At 41.3% G+C, this 11,582-nt stretch overlaps 1 pseudogene; it reads left to right on the plus strand.

Annotated features, from left to right (window-relative positions):
• The first annotated feature begins 10,114 nt into the window (after nt 1-10,114).
• On the plus strand, nt 10,115-10,232 carry LOC129412473 (5S ribosomal RNA; annotated as a pseudogene).
• Nucleotides 10,233-11,582: the final 1,350 nt, after the last annotated feature.

Here is an 11,582-nt window from a genome sequence, read left to right on the forward strand (position 1 = left end):
ATCAAAATATGAACAAATTGTTTAACTCAGATTAATCAAGAACATGCTGATAGAGAAGAGCCCTTGTATAATACTCCCCACAAAGGAAGCATTGCCAGGCTGGACTGGACTAGACTGGACAAACCCTGTCATCCATCCATCCATCCATCCATTTTCCTCCACTTGCAGAGGCAGCAGTCTAAGCAGGGACTCCCAGACTTCCCTTTCCACGCACACTTCCTCCAGCTTCTTCAGGTGGTCCCCTAGGTGTTTCTAGGCCAGCTGAGCGACATAGACCCCAGCGTGTCCTGGGTCTTCCCTGGGGCCTCCTCCCAGTGGGACATGCTCGGAACACCTCCTGAGGGTGGTGCCCAGGAGGCAACCTGCATCCAGCAGATGCCTCAGCTGCTTCTCTCGACGTGGAGGATCAGCGGCTCTACTCTGAGCTTCTCCCGTGTGACTGAGCTCCTCACCCTATCTCTAAGGGAGCGCCCAGCCAGCAGAGGAACCGCATTTCAACCGCTTGTGTCCGCGATCTCGTCCTTTCGGTCATTACCCACAGCTCATGACCATAGGTGAGGGTATGAACGTAGATTGACCAGTAAATTGAGCGCATTGTCTTTCGGTTCAACTCCTTTTTCACCACAAACCATGTCATTTCTTGAAAAACAGAGGCGCAGTTAATATAAGGTTATAAAGCAGGAGGCTTGCCATTATTCAACTTACTTTACAGTTACTGACCCAACTACTCTATTTTAGCCTAAAATAAAAATGTTTTTGAGTAAAATTGAACAGGGAAAGATCATTAACATAATAAATACATTTTTACTCATATATGGAATCCAATTAAATGCCCTTACATTTTTCTTACTGTTTTGGCTTACTAAGACGACCTTGTATGAATCTAGAAACTACTTTCAAATCTGGATTAATTTTAGTCAAATAGCCCAGTCAGTGCATTAAATGAAATGTAATTGAAAAAAATGTATTTAAAGGTCCTATATTACACAAAATGGGTTCTTCTGAGTTGTAAAACATGTTAGAATGTTGTGACCTCATCAAAAACATCGAGTTGTGTTTTGTTTCATTCACACATGCTTTATAGCAATCAGAACAGACCTATTGCTACATTTTTCGCTGTTACTACATTTTTTTCCAATCCATACTGCAGACCCATACCTTTCCATCCATTTGGCTGTGTTTTTTCTTAAGTCTTAAGTGATGGATGAGACTGTCACGTTGTTGTTTTTAAGCCAAAGTATGATTGATAGAGGAGGAAACATTTCCATACATGGACATACAAAAGGAAAACGGAGACTAAAGCAGGATTCATGTGTTGATTTGAAATATTTGACGAGCTTGAGACGAGTCTAGCTGCTGAGACGAGCAGAGGAGATCAAACAGACCAGATCCCGAGGCACAGCAAAGGTTCTTAGGCTGCTGTATCCGTGAACACTTTCCTTATATAAAAGACCCTGAAGACATCTTGAGGAAGTATAGGAGCTCAATCACGTGAAGAGAATGGCAAAAGGAATCACAATCAAATCTGAATTGTAATCGTCACAATAGGTAAATTACTACGCACTCATCTTTAAAGGATGGATAAATGGAATATACAATTTTGTTATTACATCATATTCAGACACAAGATCATTTTTAGAGAGTTCTTTTTAATATACGTATTTATTTTTAACCAGAAAGGCTTTATTTTAAATTTCATTCATTCATTAAAGGGCTAGGGTTAGTGTTTCTATGGATACGTCATTGCTCGTCATTGCTCTACCTTATATTTATTCAATTACAGGTGGTTTTATAGCTCAAAAATACCTAGGAAAACAAGCATTCTGACTGTGAGCGGGTTCGCCTCTGCACAGATCTGACCTGTAACTTGGTTTGGTTTGGTCTCCGTGAAGATAGAAAGGTTTAAGGCCTGTTTACACAAGAACGCTTCCGGGTAAAAACGTCAAAATATTTTATCGGAAGTGCCTTTTGTTTAGATGGTGACGGCGTTTTTGGGGCTTAAAAACGCAAAAATCTGACAACACCCTCCAGAGTGGATAAGTTGAATATGCTTCGCCGTAGTGTTTCTGTCTTCACTGCCCAAGACGCAAAACTCTGGTCAGATCTGCTCACGTCGCGTACACGTTTACGTCACATACATACAGTACACAGAAACATGTCGGATCATTTCTATGTGTCGGACCTTCAAACTGCTCTGGCAGCTCGAATAAACTTACAGGAGGCATCCCAACAAATGTGAAGAATATGCAGAGATACTATTAGTGAACAGAGAAGGATTCACAGTTACCTCTGTCAAATTCTGGATGCACCAATTCGTCGCAAGCGAGCCACATGGGTATGGACGAGACTTGGGAGAACCAGTCGGTGGTGGGAGAACTTTTTTTAGCCTTCTGGCATGAATATCCAATCGAATTCCACACGCTTTTGAGTCACCGTATGAACGCAGATTTCCTCCCAAAAAAACTCATCTAAACACGGAATAAAAAGTGAAATCTTGACGCCACGTCTTTTGTTCAGACCGTCATCATATAAACGGGGGCGGCAGTAGCTCAGTTGGTAGAGCATTCGCCCACTGATCTGAAGGTTGGAGGTTTGAATCCCGTTCTCAACATAAACATCACAGGTTGAGCGGTCAGATCCACTGACCCGCAGGTTGGCTGGTGTGATTCCAGCTCCCACAGATGAATGCTGCCGTTGTGTCCTTGGGCAAGACACTTAACCCACCTTGCCCACAGTGTCTGCGTACACTGGTGTGTGAATGTGCGTGTGAATGGGTGAGTGGTTCCTTGTTGTAAAGCGCTTTGAGGGCCTTGAAGGTGGAAAAGCGCTATAGAAAAATGTGACCATTTACCATAAACGTACGGTATTTTCCTCACGACAGAGCGCCCTCATAAGCCTCCAACCCCATCAAAAAAAGATCCAGATCCAATCCAGAGCGCCCTATACACGAATCCACTCGGGTGTCCCAGCACGACTTCACTAAACTACAAAGCCGCACCACCCGCAGCGCACGCAAACACACACGGAGCAGACAGCGACCGCACAGAGAAAAACACCCACAGACACACTCATCACTCCACGCGGACGAGGAACGGAACGGAGAAACGAACCCAAAAAAGCGAGTGCGATGTGCCACTTCTAGACACAACTGAACAACTGAGTCACTGCGAACACGCCGACAATCCAGCGATCCCAGACAGCACCCTCCCTACACGCCACAACTGAACAAACCCAGAGTCACCGTGAACGCCACAAACAAACAAAGTCCCACTCACCCATCCAACTGTTGTGTTTCGTTTAATGCGCCTTATAGTCCAGTGCGGTTTATATGTGAAAAAAGTTAGAAAATAGACCATTCAGTGACAGGGCGCCCTATAGTGTGGAAAATATGATAGTCTTAATGCCATACTGGGAAACATTCTAGACAAAACAATAACATCATCATGGCGAAAAGCATTTGACGGATCCTCCACCAGAAAAGTAACACAAAGCGCCTTTAAATTATACTTTTTTTTTCTCTCTCTCTATGTGCAGGGCTTTGGAAATGTTCTTTGTTTATGAAATATGCTACAGAAATGAAGTAGATTGGGTTTGTTTGGTAAATGATTATACACAAAGCAATACTTGTATCACCCCGCCCTTCACTGTGAGTCAAAATCACCTCTTTTAATGTCCGAAAAAGTTTGAGTCTTCTAAAGTAGAAACTCATTTACCCTAACCGCACCCCCACTGTCCCAATTTCCTTTCAACACCAAGTTTTAGTGAATTGTTCTGTTAATACTGATCTAATTTCTTGTTCCCACTCTATTCTGGACTCTATAGCTCCCTGGCCAACACTGATGAAATAATGATTGTATAAAAATGGATGCATTATACTGAGAGCTCATTTCCGTCACACTGTTTATGAAATTGAAAGATAATTTACTCTATTTGTACCATGTTCCCACACCGCGTCTGGTTTTCAGCCAATCACAGCCAGTGGAAAAGTTCACATAAATGCACTCTCGCTCCGCATTCCCCCTCATCCCTGTTACACTCTTCAGGAACAGAATATGTAAAATGTTGTAATGACGTTCCTTCATGCTTGTTTGAGTATTCCTGTAATATCCTGCTGCATTTGAGGCTTGAGTGCTTATTATTAAAATTGCTGTAACAGATTTTTACTGTCTTAAAACCTACTAATTTTAAAGAACACATGCTTCAGGTTGCTATATAGTTATAAGCTACGACACCTGTGGATCAGCGTATTATAATTTGTACATTTTCAGTCATAATATTCATCTAAAACAACTTAATAAAAGAAACAAGTTAGAAAACTGCAGTGCCCAGTGTTGTAGAAGTTGTCAGCTTGTCCAAGAAAGGGTGGAAATAAAAGGCTGGAGACCAACTAGATGTCTTAATCAAGAGAAATGTATTTACCATCAATAATACAGGCTCAGGGGGACTTGAAAAATCAACATAGTATGATTTCAAAACGTGAACATGATTTTGAGTGTTTAAACCCCTTTACTGTGCTTCCAAAGGAGGAGGTTTATAAAGCAAGTGTGGTGAGACTATGAAGCCCAGTAGGTATCCATTAAGTTACTTAAAGTGAGTAACGTAATCTGAATACTTTGGATTACTTGGTTTACTGTAGAGAAGCAAAGACGAGGAAATTGTAACATAAGATGTTTTGTTTGCTAAAAGAAAATGAAAAGCCCAAACTTTACTGAACCGTATTAAAAAATATTATTGATAGTAAAGGAGGAGACACGGGCTGCACATCATGATTTAGTCCTGTTAAATCCTGTTTTAGTCCTAGTTTAGTCCTGTTTTAGTCCTGTTTTAGACCTGTTTTAGACCTGGTTTAGACCTGGTTTAGACCTGGTTTAGACCTGGTTTAGTCCTGGTTTAGACCTGGTTTAGTCCTGGTTTAGTCCTGGTTAGTCCTGGGTCCTGGTTTAGTCCTGGTTAAGACCTGGTTTAGACTGGTCTAGTCCTAGTCCTGGTTAGTCCTGGTTTAGTCCTGGTTTAGTCCTGGTTTAGTCCTGGTTAGTAGACCTGGTTTAGTCCTGGTTTAGACCTGGTTTAGTCCTGGTTAGTCCTGGTTTAGACCTGGTTTAGTCCTGGTTTAGTCCTGGTTTAGTCCTGGTTAGACCTGGTTTAGTCCTGGTTTAGTCCTGGTTTAGACCTGGTTTAGTCCTGGTTTAGTCCTGGTTTAGACCTGGTTTAGTCCTGGTTTAGTCCTGGTTTAGACCTGGTTTTAGACCTGGTTTAGTCCTGGTTTACCTGTTTAGACCTGGTTTAGTCCTGGTTTAGTCTGGTCCTGGTTTAGACCTGGTTTAGTCCTGGTTTAGTCCTGGTTTAGACCTGGTTTAGTCCTGGTTAGACCTGGTTTAGACCTGGTTTAGTCCTGGTTTAGTCCTGGTTTAGACCTGGGTTTAGTCCTGGTTTAGTCCTGGTTTAGACCTGGTTTAGTCCTGGTTTAGTCCTGGTTTAGACCTGGTTTAGTCCTGGTTTAGTCCTGGTTTAGACCTGGTTTAGACCTGGTTTAGTCCTGGTTTAGTCCTGGTTTAGACCTGGTTTAGTCCTGGTTTAGTCCTGGTTTAGTCCTGGTTTAGACCTGGTTTAGTCCTGGTTTTAGACCTGGTTTAGTCCTGGTTTAGTCCTGGTTTAGTCCTGGTTTAGTCCTGGTTTAGTCCTGGTTTAGACCTGGTTTAGTCCTGGTTTAGTCCTGGTTTAGTCCTGGTTTAGTCCTGGGTTTAGACCTGGTTTAGTCCTGGTTTAGTCCTGGTTTAGTCCTGGTTTAGTCCTGGTTTAGTCCTGGTTTAGTCCTGGTTTAGACCTGGTTTAGTCCTGGTTTTTTAGACCTGGGGGGGTTTAAGAGCTGATTATACCAAATGTCTAACAAATTTTCCTCATATTCTTGGAAAAAAAGTCTTGTACAGGCTTTTTAAAACTACATCTTGTACTTCTCAGCTAAATACCCAAACCTCATTACATGTAGAGTCAAGAAACAAACTTTTCTGAGTGAAAGAAAACCAATCCGCTCTGACAGGTCTAATTTGGTAAAATAAGCCAAAGATTAGAAAAACCCTGCACATTTCAACAAAAGACTGATTTGATAAACAGTAATTGAGAAACTGGCATGTTTGTATAATTCAGGTTACGCACAATCCTCTGAGAGTTGCTTCTAATAAATTACACAGTGTCTGCTCATTTTGCACTTTGAGAAGAAGGTCTTTACACAATCTGCATAATTACAAGTTTAAATGCTCCTGTCCTCTCTTATTACCAATATAACCATGAAACTAATGCTGATTAAAATCATTTGAAACTTGATCAAAGGAAAAATCCAATATGCATTTGCAGTATTTTCGGATGATGTTATTGACCAGGTTTTATAAAGTTGCTCCTCTCAGTATTACCAAAACACGTCTTGCCCCAGTACAGATAAACTGCATGTATTGTAAATCTATTGATCTAACTATAAAACTTTTACTGTCTGATACTCAGGAAGTGTGCTGTTAGGATGCAAGTTGTTAGCTTTACTGTAACAGCTAAATTCTGTTCTGGCCTCTGAAAGTATAGAAAAGCACTTATAAGCCCAGAATGCATAAGGCAGACATGTCAAACTCAGGCCTGAGGACCAAATTTGGCCCGCGATATAATTATATTTGGCCCGCGAGATCATATCAAATATGTTTTAGAGCTGCCCGCCGGCTACAGAGGCTATAGAGAAATTATTTATTTAAAATGTTGGGTTTTTTGCTTTTTCTGGATTCAATGTTTGAGCAAAACTATTATTAAACATTTAGTTTAATAAGAAAAGGTTTAACATTACATATCTCAAAAGAAGAGAAAACATGCAGATGTTGGTGAAATTTTTCAATAAATATTTAGTTTGACCCACAACTTAGTCCCAGTTTTTAATTTTGGCCCTTTGTGAATTTGAGTTTGACACCCCTGGCATAAAGTAAGTGAGGAATAACTCTGGACCACTGCAAACTGTTTTAAAATGAACTACTAGGGGACCGCGGATACAATCAGTTGAAATAGCTTGGTCACACGGGAGGAGCTCAGAGTAGAGCCGCTGCTCCTCCACATGGAGAGGAGCCAGTTGAGGTGGCTCGGGCATCTGTTCCGGATGCCTCCTGGGCCTTCCTCTTCCCCAGGGCCTCCTCCCTACCAGGAAGAGACCCAGAACACGCTGGTGGGACTATGTCTCTCAGCTGGCCTGAGAACACCTTGGAGTTCCCCTGGAGGAGCTGGTGGAAGTGTCTGGGGTGAAGGAAGTCTGGGATTCCCTGCTTAGGCTGATGTCCCCGCGACCCAGCCCCAGATAAGCAGAAGAAAATGGATGGATGGATACTAAGGGTGTGCAAAAATACTGGAATATCGATATATCGTGTTGTTTAAAGTGATGATACAATATCGATATCATGGGCTGCTGTATCGATATATTGCCAAGAATATGTTTGGTATATTTTACTAAATTGTTTTGTTACAGTGTTACAGTTTTGTTGCTTGTTCAGAAGAAGGAAACTCATTTATGCAACTTCTTTGTCAAATTCACTGTTTTGATGATTAAAATGTTTGTCTTTCATATTGACTTTGCACAAGAAGTGGTTTAACAAAGACTTTTAGTATCACAGCCATGATTTAGCCTTTATTTTTTATTGAACTGTATCAAATCGATTTGAAATATACTGTAGTGAACCGTATAAAATCACAAGCTCATTGTATTGAGGTATATATCGTGTCGGCAACTTCTGAATGATACCAAGCCCTATTCACTACAGTTTTTCATTGGTCATAACGTCAAAGATCTGTGCTGTTGGTCTCTCCTATGGACAGCTGCAGATCACAATAGTAAGACACAACACTGCCCAATCCACACTACACTGTACACTGTAGTCATTATTCATTCACTCACTGAGTAAGATACTGCTGTAGCCACAACTGCCCTGGGACAGACAAAAACGAGATTGCCAAAGTGCGTCTGTGTGTCGTCTGCCCCTCCAACCTACACTCACATACAACACATTCATACTAGGCAAGGTGGGTGAAGTGTATTGCCTAAGGACACAATGACAACATTTGGTGAGAGCTGGAATTGACCACTCTCTAACCACTGAGTTACTGTCACCCCAATTAAGAAAATAAAATTAGAGAACGAAGTAAGTACATAGCAGTTTGCGTGTACCGTTGGAAATGAAAATGGAAACTGATCAGCAAAAATGACGTCTTATAGATCGCTCAGACGTGCACAAATCACTCCAAATACAACTTCAGAGGGTAAATGAGAAGGGAAACATTTATAACGTGGTTAAAAGTCCTGAGAAATTGACTTGACATAATATGTCTTCTTTAATACTTGATGTTCGCCGGTTTAATCCATTTTCTCTTTAATGTGGAAACATGATAAAGGAGCAGCTGTCTGGGAGAGCCCCAGGCAGCTGCTTCCAGATGGTTAGTGTCCAACAATGTGCGTTTATTAATTGGATTATTTTAGTTTTCAGATCTGCTTTTTACTTTATGGTGTTCAATAAATAAAATGTCAATTAAAAGGTTCTTCTCTCAAACAGGAAACGATCCACCTTGTGATGCCATGTGGTATTATAAGAAGTGTTCCACTGTGTTTTTAAACGCCATACACCTTCACTAGAATCATTTGGAAGATTTCAGCCCTGGAATTTTTAATCTCTACAGAACTAAAGGTAAAAGGAGCTGTGAACTTGAAAACTACCGCTTCATGACATCACAAGGTGGAACAGCATTTTGAGCTTTGGAGACGTAGACAGACCAATAATAAGGATTACCCAAACATGTGTTAATGAAACAAAACACAACTCAGGTCTGTTTTTGAGGAGGTAACAATTTTAAACATAGTTAAAATCTCACAAGACACAATTATCGTCATATAGGACTTTTACATTTCAAACACACAGATACATACAAAGATAAATTCAGCTTGACACCACACTGTTATCTCAAACAGGCTAAATTAACATTGCCATGTGCTTGAAATGCAATGAAATAAAACACAAAGGATCTCTATTGATTGGCAGCTTGGCCCATGCATTCTCCACAGTGAGCAGCTGAACACTGCAGTGAGAGCGAGTGCGTCAGCGGGTTGACGTTTCTGACACTTGTAACAGAAGAGATGGATGCACAGCAGAAGAAACTGATGGTGCAATCACAAAGACAATCTCAACTTAAAAGACAGATGATATGATGCATCCCACTGAACAAAAACTTTTCTGTAAGTAAATAAAAGGATTTGTTGATGTGTATAGATATTTGTAGCCCTCAGAGTATCTGCTAGTCTGCAGAAGTCAGTTGGTAGTGAAATGGTTGAGCTATTTATTTTGCAGTTATATAATTTATAGAGTGTCTGTCCGCGGATCCCAAGGTTGGTGGTTCGAATCCCACTCTCTACATGAAACATCATTGATTGAACGGTCAGAACCACACACTCAGAGGTTGATGGTACAGTTCCAGCTCCCACAGATGAATGCTGTCGCTGTGTCCTTGTAGCCAGGCTGGCGCCATCTAGTGCCTTCGCTCAATTTAATTTCTCTCTAGCAACTAGGTCAGGAATCAGAATACACTAGACAGTTCACAGAAACCTCGGAAGTGCGAGTTCGGGAACCAGCCAATCAGTGAAGAGCCATGTATTCTGTGTTGGCAACAAGATCGAGGATTTAAAGCCAGAATAAAGAGAATGTTTGGTGAATTTCATCAAGGGGAAAGACGTTGTTGCCCTTCTTCCTATGGGATTTGGGAAAAGCTTAATATACCAGTCAGCCCCATTAGCAGGGGCATTACATACGTCATGACCAAATAGCAGCGAGTGGTTAAATAATAAAAAGTACCCACCTATCGTCGAGCAAAAAAATTCTAATGTCGCGAGGTCAGACGGTTTCCACGAAGTGAAAATGGCTGATGAATCAGGCTAGTGTCCTTGGGCATCGACCCCAGATTATTAATGGTATTTTTCTATCGTAAGCAGCTTTTCTGTTTTCTGTTTTGATACAGACCATGCATGTCCCTTGGCTATTGGCTGTTCCACCTGTCAATCATGGCCATCTGAACATAGAGAGATTCAACAGTGACCAGACTCTTGGTCAAATATTGTGGCCATACTGGTTTGTCAAAGCTTGATCCCGTCAGATCTCAGAAGGTAAGTGAGGCCAGGCCTGGTTAGTACTTGGATGGGAGACCAGTGGGAATTCCAGGTGCCACAGCGGGGCACCAGTTGCAAAACTGTTGTTGTGTCCTTAGGCAAGACACTTCACCCACATAGCCTAGTATGAAAGTGGTGTGTGTGTGAGTGTTGGTTGGGCAGGACCGATGGCGCAGATTAGGAGCTGTGCTTCAGTCAATCTGCCCCAGGTTACAATAGTAGTTTACCACCACCGGTTACGGAGTGATTGAAAAATTCTCTGCAAAGTGTTTTTGTGACATGTATGTCTGTGCAAAGCTTTATATAAATAAAACTTACTTACTAATGTTGGAGAACTGTGTATGTTATTCTGGATCCCAGGAAACCATATTATCTTAAATCGTGGAGTGGCATTTTGAGCATTCCTTGAGTATTCTTGAATGTACCTTCTCTAGGGGGATTAGCAGAGCTCTTATGGAGGTTGAGGTTTAGACTAATCTGGAGCCAGCAGCTGTTTCTGAGAAGCATGGATCCAAAATGTCCTACAAGAATGAGACATACTCAGTGTTATTATATTGCATTCTGATACTACAAATGACTTACCATCAGAAAAGAGAAGCAAAAACATTACTTGTGCATTAAAAGTTCCAAAAGTTTTTATCCAAGGTTAAAGGTTATTTTAAAGCTAAATTGTTGCTTCAAAACCTTTCAAACAGCAATGTTCTTCTGCGTGGTGAAGGCTGCTGTGGGTCGCTATATCGTGTTTTAAAATAATGGTTTGGCCCAGTCCAATAAAGGCTTTTTTCATTTTTAATACTAAAGTGCCTTTGACTAATTGCTTATTACTGGACCCAAAGCTCTCCTCCCCTTTGCTCAGAACATCTTCTTCTTTATCGATGGTCATACCATTACCCCCTCCCCCTCCGCACGCAACCTTGATATCATTATCGATCCTACCCTCTCTATCAGAACCAACATCAGCCGCATCGCTAAAACATCTTACTTCCATTTCCGCAACATCGCCCGTCGCCGCCCTCCCTCTCCCAGCCCACCGCAGAAATCCTCGTTTGTGCCTTTATCTCCTCTCCTCTGTCTCCCGTCCACAACTACAACAACTATAACCAGTGTTGGGAAGGTGACTTTTAAAATGTATTCCCCTACAGATTACAGATTACACACCTCAAAATGTAGTTTGTAACGTAATCCATTAAATTACTTTAGGTGAGTAACGTAATCTGAATACTTTGGATTACTTGATTTGCTGTAGAGGAGCAAAGACGAGGACATCTTCACAAAACATTTTAGTTTTATTTGCTAAAAGAAAATAAAAATGCCCAGTCTTTACTCAACCAAATTAAAAATATTATTGATAGAAGAGGGGGAGACACGGTCCACACGGCATGGTTTAGTCCTATTAAATCCTGGTTTTGTCCTG

This window comes from Boleophthalmus pectinirostris, unplaced genomic scaffold, assembly GCF_026225935.1.
Source record: "Boleophthalmus pectinirostris isolate CB_2022bp ecotype Guang Dong unplaced genomic scaffold, ASM2622593v1 HiC_scaffold_8, whole genome shotgun sequence".
In the NCBI taxonomy this organism is placed as follows: Eukaryota; Metazoa; Chordata; class Actinopteri; order Gobiiformes; family Gobiidae; genus Boleophthalmus; species Boleophthalmus pectinirostris.